The sequence below is a fragment of the Mirounga angustirostris genome, unplaced genomic scaffold, assembly GCF_029215605.1.
Source record: "Mirounga angustirostris isolate CCGP_5_RB_7025 unplaced genomic scaffold, mMirAng1.0.hap1 SCAF_9, whole genome shotgun sequence".
Classification (NCBI taxonomy): domain Eukaryota; kingdom Metazoa; phylum Chordata; class Mammalia; order Carnivora; family Phocidae; genus Mirounga; species Mirounga angustirostris.
Window position 1 is genome coordinate 128,734,999 of NW_026991717.1, and position 12,107 is coordinate 128,747,105.

Sequence of the window (12,107 nt, forward strand, 5' to 3'; positions counted from 1 at the left end):
AAAGGATGTAAGTTGCTTTGGACATGCAAAAATAGGAAAGAATGTCTGAAAGGCAAATCATTTCATCCAAACTAAGGGTTTTTTTTTTTAATTTTTGCATAATTTATGCTTAATGACATATTTTACCAGAAAGACACCTCCAGGGCCCCTATTTTGAGTAATGATTATTGAGAGATACACTGGGTTTTATGAAATTGTTGAAAATATCTGGGGGGCAATCAGCCTCAGGGACTCATGACCACTAGAGCGGATATACAGCTCACATCCTCTGGCCCTAACTCTGCTTTCTGTGACCTTTTAATTCCGGGGGTGACCTTCCACATCATAAACTTGGTTCAAAAATCAGAAGATTTTTTGGTTGTCTTAAAAAATGCCTCAAATCGGGGCACCTGGGTGACTCAGTTGGTTAAGCGACTGCCTTCGGCTCAGGTCATGATCCTGGAGTCCCGGGATCGAGTCCCGCATCGGACTCCCTGCTCAGCGGGGAGTCTGCTTCTCCCTCTGATCCTCCCCCCTCTCATGCTCTCTCTCTGTCTCATTCTCTCTCTCAAATAAAATCTTTAAAAAAAAAAAATGCCTCAAATCAAAAATACCTAATATTTTAGTGTGAGTTCTTCCAAAATGGTGATGTAAATCTAGAGTATAACAAGGCAGTGGCAGAGCAAGGACAGATTTTCCAAAATAAGGAGACCCAACCACAAGTGTCACATGTCATATCAACAGCCGTGTTGAGCCTGAAGTGATAATGTTTTATGCTCAACTTGTCATCTGCAAACCCCACTCTGGGCAGAAGGCATATTAGAGTAGGTGAGCTCTTTGCCTTTTTTTTTTTTTTTTTTTTAAGAACTCCCCAGACCTTTCTGAAGATACTGTGCTTTCAGACAATAGTCCAAGGTTCCATGCATTGCTTGCTTCTGCCACTGCACAATCTACTGATAACTTCACTCCTCAAATCTCTGGTTCTATGGGTCAGAATTCAGCCAGAAATGGCCACCTGGTACTAGGAGGGCACATCACGTGGGCTTGTAGGACTGGGTGATATCAGAGGTAGCTTGGTGAATCTTCATATCTGAGTAAAGAGCCTTCTTGGGGACTGTGTTCATGTTGTTCCCTTCCCCGTGGCTTCAGTATGAGAGACTTTTCTGTCTGGGCCACTAGACTTTGCACTCCCATACATTAAGTATCAGAAGCTGCAAACTGGAGGCCTGCAGGTAGGATCCTGTAAGATGCATTTTGTTTGGTCGACATGATTGTTTCTTAATTTCGATGCCAACATTTTTAGATTGGGAAGAGTTCCCATGGACAACTGCGTGGTGAAATTGCTAGTGTGTTGGCAACCCTGGGCTTGATTCTCATTGTTTGTTTTGCCTTGTTTCACTTGAATCAGCCGAGCCTAGAAGAAGCGGCTGCTCTCTTCAGGCAGGGTGTGACCATTCCAGTTCACCAGAACACCTCTCCTATCTGTTCTGTAGCTTGCTGGGCCCTGCAGCTATTTACGTTGAGGCCCCGGTAATGGCACGAATAGAATGGTGTACCCCAAATGTGGGTCACAGAGACTGGCAGCCGTGAGGGGGTCCACTGGGAGTCCAGAAGTCCGTTACCAATACGTCAGAGGGGGAAGTCTGGATGAGAACCCAAGAAGGAAGGCATTGGGGGGTGGGGGAAGGATCCAGATTAGCTACACAAAAGGAGATAAGAAAGGGGAAGTGTGGCATAGTTCCATGAGGAAGCCCAGCCAGCCTTTGTATGTTACTCAGGCATGACAATGGTCTGCTAATTTATATCGTGATCTTGGACTACTAACTTTTCCATAGATAGATATTATTATCCCAATGAGTCTCTAAACAGACCTCTGTATGCAAGAGAGAGAGAGAGTATATTAGAAGGTAATATATAGTGCCAACAATTTTTCCCTCCAAAGGAAACATTAAGGAAGTTTAATAAGAACTCAAGAAGCTAGTTTCCAACCCACTTGGTGATAAGATCTCAACACATACACACACACACACACACACACACACTTCTCCTTAGGATCATCTCACCATCAGGAATTTGGAGAACAGGGGCGCCTGGGTGGCTCAGTCGTTAAGCATCTGCCTTCGGCTCAGGTCATGATCCCAGGGTCCTGGGATCGAGCCCCGCATCAGGCTCCCTGCTCAGCAAGATGCCTGCTTCTCTCTCTCCCACTCTCCCTTCTTGTGTTCCCTCTCTTCCTGTCTCTCCCTCTCAAATAAATAAATAAAATCTTAAAAAAAAAAAAAAGGAATTTGGAGAACAAATATAACTCTGCATTATAACAGAGAGATTTCTTAATGAATGAACAAAATATGTTTCTCATCAATGACATGGAAATTTCAAGTCATTATCCTGTACTCTGTGACTTTCTTAACTGCCTTGTAATCTTCAGAGTTAGTTTTCTGGCATTTCTCATTTGAGGGGATGATGGAGTAGAAAACGACTCAGGCTGGGCAAATGTTTAAGGCAGAAGAAAAAGTCACATGAGGCCTGAAGTTACTTTCCTCCGAATAAAACCCTTAATAATGGAGAAAAACAGACATCGATTTGCTCTCGGACCAACTCAGAAAAAGGCAAATCAGACAGGGAAAGCAGTGATGTGCCCTCTGCTCCTCCTTAAGGATCAATCCCAAGCCATTCCTCCTAACCCAGCCCTGAAGCTGCAGGAAAATGGCTGCCATGGCCAAAGCATGCCCCCTCCTCTGCCAGTGCTCTGGGGAAAGGGTCCCTCATGCTGCCCTTCCAGCACTTCCTCAGGTTGAATTATTAAATCTAGGACTGGAAGCTGGGAGTGGACAGCAGGGAATTTTGTTCCAGGCCCAACTGCCGTTACCATACACAGAAAGTAAGCCATAGGCGGTTGGCAGATAAAATAATGTTAATAATTAAGGCTGATATGACTCTTTGCACACATTAACTAATGATGTCTTACAATGCCCCAGAGGCAAGTAAAGTAGTTACAACCTCCACTTTATTATTCATTCATTTATCCCAGAGATACTTACTAAGCACTTATGTAGCTGGTACTAGGAGGAGGGCAGAGGCAGGGGGCACACAGAGAATAAGACCTGTCTTAGCTTGAAGTACTTCGCAGTCCAATGGGGCAGGAGGAGAGAGCAGTGGCCCCGAGTGGGGTGTGCTCAGCCTCAATTGTATAACCCGCCCTTGCCCCACACCCACACATATACTCAGGTCCCTAAGCACCATTGAGAAGTGACCTCCTGGAAAGTTGGGAAGGAAGGGGAAACTGTCTCCTGACATGTTTTCCCTCCTTGAACTCACTCTCGGAAGCCCAGCCCAAGTGAGACCTCCCCCACTGCCCACCAGCTCAGGTCAGATTTTCACTCTTTTCTCTTGTTATTCCACTCAGGCCACTGATAATCCCCACCGGATTGCACGCCAGAAGTGGGCTATTTGTTTTTGTATTCCCAATGGTAAAGAGTGCCTGGCACAGCATAGACTGCCGAATAAATGTTTGTTAAATTGAAGAACTTTTGAGGCCTTTGCAAGCTTGGGGAGAGGTAGGTCACACCGGGGCCAATCTGAGCACCCTCATGAGTAGGCAGGTTGGATTTCATGGAGGGGGTGAAGGGACACAGTTTCTTTAAAAAATAGCACTTTCTCTATCTTCAAAAGCCTGGAATCTCTCCAACAGGGTAAAATGCTTTCAGTAAATATTCCCAGAGGACTTTTGGGGGTAAAAGTCAATAGGTGAAGACATACAAGTATAAGTGAATGTGACTAGATATTTCCTATACTCAACTCTGTGTTATGTGCTACACATTCTCCTTTTCATGAACCATTCTTTCCTGCCCCCCACCACCCACCTGTACTCCCCATTACCCATTTGACTAACACCTCCCCTCTGAAGTTCTGGTCAGGTGGTGTGGGGACCTCCCTCTATGCTCCCCATGTACTCCTAAATACATCCCTCTACTATTTATCATACCAAACTGCATTACAATGATGTAGCCCCATCTCTTTCCCACTAGATTCCTTGAAGTCTGCATCTCATTCACAACATAGCACTTGGCATGCAGTAACCATTCCAATAATCCTGCTGAATGAAGGAGCTCATGTTTGCACACACTATGTTTGAACAGTTGGCAGGACTTCAACAGGGAGGTGGTATGAGGAACTCAAGTTTGGCGCTGGAAATCAAGCGTGGGGAGTCACCAGGATTGAGGTGATGGTTGCATTCTTAGGGGGTGATGAAATTATAAAATGGGAAAGAAAAGATTTGTGAGAGGGAAAGAAGCCAACCGCAGACCAGATGAACCCATAGAAGGACCAAAGATCTTTGGAAGACAAAGAGAAAAGGCTCCAAGATGTAACGTGTGACTCCACTTGGTGACATTTGGCCAAGAGGCTGGGAAAGGTGGGCACTTTTTTGCATAAACTAGATTGCAGGGAACTAAGGAATAAAGTCAAGAATGGCTATTACAGACTATTCTTCCACAGGATATGGTAAAGTCAAGGACATATCTAGAGAAGTTGAGGTAATTTTGGAGAAAATATTTTTGGGATGAGCACATTTCCAAGTTGAAGAGGTTAAGATAAATATGATGGAGAAATCAACAAAATAGAAGAAAAAATGATGGTCCCAGTTCCCAGAGGAGGTAGAAAGAGATAAAATCCAGAGCAGGGGGATAATGCTGAACGGAGTTGGGGTAGCTCTTATTCTGGGACAGAGGAAATGGGAAGTAACTCTACTTGATGGAGAGACAGGATGCTTGCAGTTAAAGCACAGACTCTTGGCTTCAAATCTCAGCCCTGCCACTGACAAGCTGTGAGGTCCCAAGTAAATGTGTCTGCATATAACTCTCTTCATATGTACAATAAAGATTATATTACTTCCTTCCTTGCTGGATTGTCATGACAACTGATATGATAACTACTGTTTCTTCTGCCAAGATACACTGGATACCCCAGATAAACTAGAAGAAAATGGGCAGGTGGGGGGTCTGATCTGCAGAGAGAGAAGGGTCTGATGCAGGGCAGAGGTCAGGCAATGCCAAATGAGAGTAGCAAATGAGAGATAGAGCAGTCAGTCCTAAATGCACCTCATGGCCTTGGGCAGGGGCATGGTAGACAGAGTAATGCTCCCTCCCCCAAAGATGCACACAGCCAAATCCCTGGAACCTATAAATATGTTATCTTAACAGCAAAAGGGACATTGCAGATGCAATAAATTATGAATCTTGAGATGGGGAGATTATTCTGGATTATCTGGGAGGGCCCAATGTAATGATAAGGGTCTTCATAAAAGGAAGGCAGGGAGATCAGAGCGAGTGAAGATGTGCTGAGGGAGCAGAGGTTGGGGTGATTCTCTTTAAAGATAGAGCAAGAGGCCACAAGTGAAGGAGGGCAGCCAGCTTTTAGAAGCTGAAAAAGGCGAGGAAACATACCCTCCCCTGAAGTTCCAGGAGTGGAGCTCTGCTAAGCCTCCTAAGTCTCAGTTTGGATGTCTAACTTTCAGATATGTAAAGAATATATTTGTGTCATTCAAAGCCACTAAGTCTGTTCTGGCAGCAGCAGGAAAGAACTACAGGTAAGGAGACTAAGGAGCTGGCTCAGCTGGAGTGGCGCAGAGGTGAGCCAAGGAAGCGGGAGGCCCGGGAATTGACCTTGCTGTAGATGAAGACCTGTATTTATTACATCACTCAGATAGTCCTCCTACTCTATCCCCCTTCAAGTCCAGGCGGTGAGATTGAAACTAAGTGGGACAACTCATAAGGAAATAAACTTTGAATTTCAAGGCAAAACAGTAACAGACATTTTCCACTCAGTTTACTTAGGTAGAACACAGCAACTTGCCAGGGAGGCAGGATATTATAATTAAACGCGAAATTAAATGGTGGAATTGTTTTATTCCTGAAAGTTTGATAAAGCCACACTTATCTTGTTGCTAAATATACCAGGGAGCTATGGAGGATAAAAACTTGGCCCCATCTCCCAACTAGAAGACAGGCAGCACAGAGCAAATGCTACGAGGTGGATTTATTAGAATTTATACATAAATATGAGCAAGTCCAGAGTCTAAAATGTCAAAAGTTCCACCCACTCTGCCAGGGAACCTTACATTTTCATCAGTGAAAGACCTCTTGCCTGTAGGCGGCCCTTCTAGGAGAACACCACCATCATCACACACATTAAACAGGACATCGATGGGTCCCAGGTAGGATGTGAGGTAGGAATCTCATCTGGTAGATAAAAAACTGAGGTTCAGAGGGTAAAGCAATGAACCCAAGGCCACAAGGCTAGTAAGAGACAGAGTGCAATTTCCTGACTCACTCTGGTGTGCTTGCTTCCACATCACGCGCTCTCCCTGCAACAGCCGTCAGAACAAGTTTCGTAGTACAGACCTAGCGGCCCTGTAGAAAGCCACGAAGATCCTTGAGCAACAAATTCCTAAACATCTTGACTTGCTCTGGAGGACCTCTACCCCTTGTCGTGTATTGTGCTAATGGATCAAAGAAAGAAAGGAAGACCCGTAGCCGTCTCTTGGGGTTCCATGTTCCCATGAGTCACCTTTTAAAAGTCGGAGGGACTGATTTGCCACTAGGAGGATTCTTTGGAGGATTTTACTGAAGGCCTGGGTCCGTATATACATGATGTTTTGTGAACCATGAGGGACCCCAGTAGTTCTTGCTAAAGAACTTCTGTTGAGTTAGAACTTTCCCCTGGTGAATAAGAACCAATGCTCATAAGTAGAAGAATAAGCAAGAAGGACTAATTTCCCCTCCATCATTTACAGAGCAGGGAGCATCCTTATGGGTTCCAAGTTGGCCCTTTCAGAATCTGGAGCTTGGAGCTCATTGGGGAGAGGCAGATGTGGCTCAAGAATGGAGCCATATGTTGTTCCCAGTAAATGTGGCAGTGGGGAGCAATATTGTCCAGAGGTGTCTTTGAAAATAGTAGGGGATCTAGGGCGCCTGGGTGGCTCAGATGGTTAAGCGTCTGCCTTCAGCTCAGGTCATGATCTCAGGGTCCTGGGATTGAGTCCCACATCAGGTTCCCTGCTCAGTGCAGAGCCTGCTTCTCCCTCTCTCTCTGCCACTCCCTCTGCTTGTGCTCTTCTGTCTATCTCTCTGTCAAATAAATAAATAAAATCTTAAAAAAAAAAAAAAGAAAATAGTAGGGGATCTAAACAGTTAATATATGATGCCTGCCTATCCACCATCAATTCATCAACTCACCCCTCTGTGGTCTGATTTGACTCATCCACAGTATAACAGAGACAGTGATGAAGAGCTCAGGCTTTGGAGCCAATTATATTTTATATTTGAGTTTAAATCTTAACCCTGTCATTTAGGAGTGCTTTGCCCATGGATAAATCACTTGATCTCTCTATGTCTTCATTTCCTTCTCTGTGAAATGAAGATAAGAATGCTCATTTATCAGAGTTGTTGTGAGGATTTGAAATAACAAATCTCAAGTACTTGTCCATAATGTTAAATAAATGGTGGATATTATTAATACTATTAATATTACTATTATCATTGTGTCCATGGTTTGTGATACTCCTAAGTATGGACACATCTGTGTATTTGGAACTCAATACAATCTCCAACACTATGCACGTATGTGTTTCACAAAGATAAAACAGAGTTAAAGAAATACTTATGCACTTATTTGAGATTAATGAAATCATATAATTTCTCTAGAGGGAATGAGTCACAGTATTCCTTCTTTAGTAATGTATTATTAATGATGACTTCCTTGAGATACATTAAGAGTGGATTCAGGACAGAGAGAGAGAATGAGAATTTACCCAGTGCTGGTGCTCAATTAATCAACTTCTGTTTCTGTAAATAGCCCTAAGTGAAAGAATCAAACTATTATGTTTTGTAGATGAATGATCAGCAAATGCTCAGAAACTCATCCGTCATGGTCTAGTTTTGCCTCCTGACAAGAATAATGAAGCCAGCATATTCTGAATTCATAAAAAGTCTGGGTTGTGGTTTACATAAAGTCCACATTTAATTAGGGTAGAACCAGCAGAGAGATTGAATGCCTCCCTGGCTTGGCAGTGGGGTGGAAGCCTTTCTCATCTGTCCTTCTCAGATGTAGGAATTGAAAACCATGTGTGGGGAGGTTTCCCAGCAGAGGCTGATTGTGTAGTTCCTCCTTGGGATGGAAACTTTTTTTTATTTTTATTTTTTTTTTTTTGCCAGGAGTGGACTGTATTTAGAGAAGTCTGGTCTTGCTGTTTAACATTCCAAAGATATGTCAAAAAAAAAAAAAAAAGACAAGGTTTAGGGTTGTTGGGGTTTCTTTTGATTTCTTTTTTAGTGTCCAATAAGTAGAAACCTAACCCTTAAATATTTTATATATCAACACTGTGTAAGACACAAGTATGTAAAATTTATTCCAATTCTATAAGGAGATATGGAGGGTGGGAAACAACATAGAAGCACTACACTTCTTTTTCAGTGGTACTGAAAGTGATAGTAATGTGGTTTTCTATGGGCAAACAGAGTTTTGTTTATCTAAATGCTGAATATCATGTACTAGAATCCAAAAGGCTTTCTTACCTACCCTAAAATAAAAAGAAATAGATTGGTATTGGTGAACATTAATAGGAAGCAGGCCACAAAAACCATAACTGTATTGGTAAATGAAGCCCCAGGCTCTATAGCGTTTCTGTAAAAACTAATGTCAGCCCTGTATTTCTTCAGTGAGTACCACAAACTAAAAAGAAACCTACATTATAAAGTAGGTTGAGCCAATTCCCATACAGTAAATGCAGACATATTAAATAGATCAGGAAAGATTGGTACAAAGGAAATTGCAAAACCCAGTAAATTTGAGTGAATACGTGTATAGAGAGCCACAATATTTACAAAATGCCATTCGTGGCTGTGACGTTGGGGATGGCCACACTGCCACCAGGGGATGGGCCAGCAATATGGTCTTCTAGTAAATTCCACTTGTCAATTAATTTTCTATTTACACATCCTTACTTCTTCTCTCCAAATGCACTTTTAAATTTTGATAGTATTTAAATGTGTTTTAGAGTTAAGCTAATAATTAAATAGCACAGGAAATACATTTTGTGTGAGTTCTAATTCCCAGAAATTCACTGGAAATAAAGCAAACAGTTACAGATACCCTGCCGCCATCGGGTAGGTGCTCATTTGTCTTTATAAGGATTCAGCTTTGGCAATGAGTTGACTCAAGTGAGCTGAGTGGGTTTTTCTGGATTTCATTTTCCGTAAGATTCTATAGCAGCCTCCACAGCAGCAGAACAAGAGAAAGAAGCAAAACACCTTTTATTGTATATTTCTTTATCATAGAGGGCACAAATACAAAGTACACTATGCCTTGTCTCCTATGTCTTGCTGTGTCCTTATTAGTTTTGAGAAATTTGTTTTGTGTCTCCCTCTCCCACCTCCCTCCTGACTTTTCCATGAAGGAGCCAAAGAACTGATGTTAAGCTCTCTGAATCTGGTTAGCACCTGCTGTCACATGGCCCAGCCTCAAGTGACCTCTATGCGAATGGTGCCCCTGGAGCTATGTGGCAGGGAGCTACCACTTGACAATAAAGAGCTTAGGGAAAATCCAATGACAATATAGCAGTGCGGGGTCTGCCTCATTTTGCCCTGGTTTGATTTCTATGGATATATGAGGGGACTCTTTCTCTTTTTTCTTAAACCACCTCTGACCTTTAATTGAGCACTCTCCTTTCGTAAACTAAAATGAAACACTTTTTTTTTTGGAAAGCTACACAACTTTTTTTTTTTTAATTTTATTATGTTATGTTAGTCACCATACAATACATCATTGGTTTTTGATTTAGTGATCCACAATCCATTGTTTTCGTATAACACCCAGTGCTCCATGCAGAACATGCCCTCCTTAATACCCATCACCGGGCTAACCAATCCCCCCTCCCCCATCCCCTCTAAAACCCTGTTTGTTTCTCAGAGTCCATAGTCTCTCATGGCTCATGTCTCCCTCCAATTCCCGCCCCCATTTTTCCCTTCCTTCTCCTAATGTCCTCCATGCTCTTCCTTATGTTCCACAAATAAGTGAAACCATATGATAATTGACTTTCTCTGCTTGACTTATTTCACTTAGCATAATCTCCTCCGGTCCCATCCATGTGGATGTAAAAGTTGGGTATTCATCCTTTCTGATGGCTGAGTGAAACACTTTTAAATGCTATCTGGTTTTCATGGGCCCCAGACTTTGACCAAGTCTCTCTGCTTTTCATGGCAATACACTTACTTGAATAAGTTCGGTATGAATCCATCCTCCTTTTTCTGGGAGGTAACTGGACAAATAGATTATACAATCAGGCCTTACCTAGAGTGTCATATTTGTGAATGATGTCTTTTTAATCAGATATAACAAGCCCAGATTAAGGAACAATGACTGACTTCCTATTTGGAGCCAATGTCTGCCAAGTCCCCAAGAAAACTGGCTCAGAACTTGCATAGAGGGACCTAATCCCTGAGGTGGTGAAGAAGGTCACTCTCAGGCAAGCCAGACACCTTCGCAAATTTGGGAGACCTCAAAGAGAAGAATGCATCCAAATTCATAGTAACTGCTGGTGAAATCTGGAGGAGTGTCTCAAATTTAGTTTTCTAGCTTTGGAGAGAAGACTAAATAATAGAGGCCTTTCCTAGTCCAACCTGATCAGAGCTAATTCTCAGGTTTTGGGGGATGCTCAGTACTATATAGCTCAGGATTTGCAAAACAAACTTGAGGAGGCCTATACGGTTAATTAACATTCTTGCTGAATCTTTGTAAATAATCAGGCCAGATGTAAGAGAGGAGCCTCTCTGTGTGATCAAGAATACCCCTTGCAGATTATTCATGATCACCATTGATAGATGAGAGACTCCCAGCAAAAATATCCCAAACTTGGAAATAAACAAGAGATCACTTGCCTTTGCTCTATGCAGTCCTAAACTCAACTTTCTATTGACTGGGTTACTTTACAATTCCACAGGGCCAGAAGTTACCTTGCAGAGTTTTGCAGATAGAGATGCAAATAATTTCTGGCCAGTGAAACAGAAAAACCCAATGGTTTTGTTAATTGACCTGTGAGATATTAATCAGTTTTGATTCTAACTCAGCAATCTTTCCCTACTTTGTTTTATTTATATGAGGTGTATACATGCTCCTACATATAACAAGATATGTCCTATTTTGCATAAGTTTTATTTTCTAATTTTTGTTTTATTTCAGAAAAATTTTGGATTTATGGGAAAGTTGCAAAGATCGTACACAGAGTTACCATATACTCCATACACAATTTTTCTCATAGATAATCCCTCACATTACCCTGGTACACTTGCTACAACTCAGGAGTCCACATTGGTATATTACCATTAAGTAACTCCACATTTTACCCAGGTTTTACTGGATTTTTTTCCTGATGTCCTTTTCTCATTCCTGGATTCCATCCAGGATACCTCGGTCTTGTCGCATTAGCCTTCACTGTCTGTGACAGTTTCTCAGACTTTCCTTTCATCTGATGACCTTGACAGTTTGGAGGAATACTGTCAGGTATCTTACAGAATGCCTCTTCATTTGAGCATGTTTGATATTTTTCTATGATTATACTAGAATCATAGGTTTCGAGGTGGATGACCACAGAAGTGAAGTGCCATTCTCATTATCACATCAAGGGTGTATGACACCAACATGACTTATCAGTGATGATGTTCAAACCTTGATCTCTTGGCTGACACTGTGTTCTGTGCTCCTCAGTTTTCTCTGCCCTACTGTTACTTCCCCGCACTGTTCATACTCCTACTCTTTCAAAAGCCTACTTTTTCAAAAGTCATGAAGAACAGTCCACAGGTGGTGTGGGAGATGGAAGTTTTAGCTGCACTTCTGTAGGGGGAGTGTCTATGCTGTACGGGAGATTTGTCTCTTCTCTCCCATTTATTTACTTATTCAATCATTTATATATCACTTTAGACTCACGAATATTTATTTTGTACCTTGGGCTAAATCTGACACTACATTATTTTTTCCATTGCTCCAATCACCCTCCTCTTGAGTTGGCACGGAGTCCCATTGCCATCACTCCATCTTTTGTTTTTTGAGTGCGGCAAGTTTTTAACTCTAAAGCT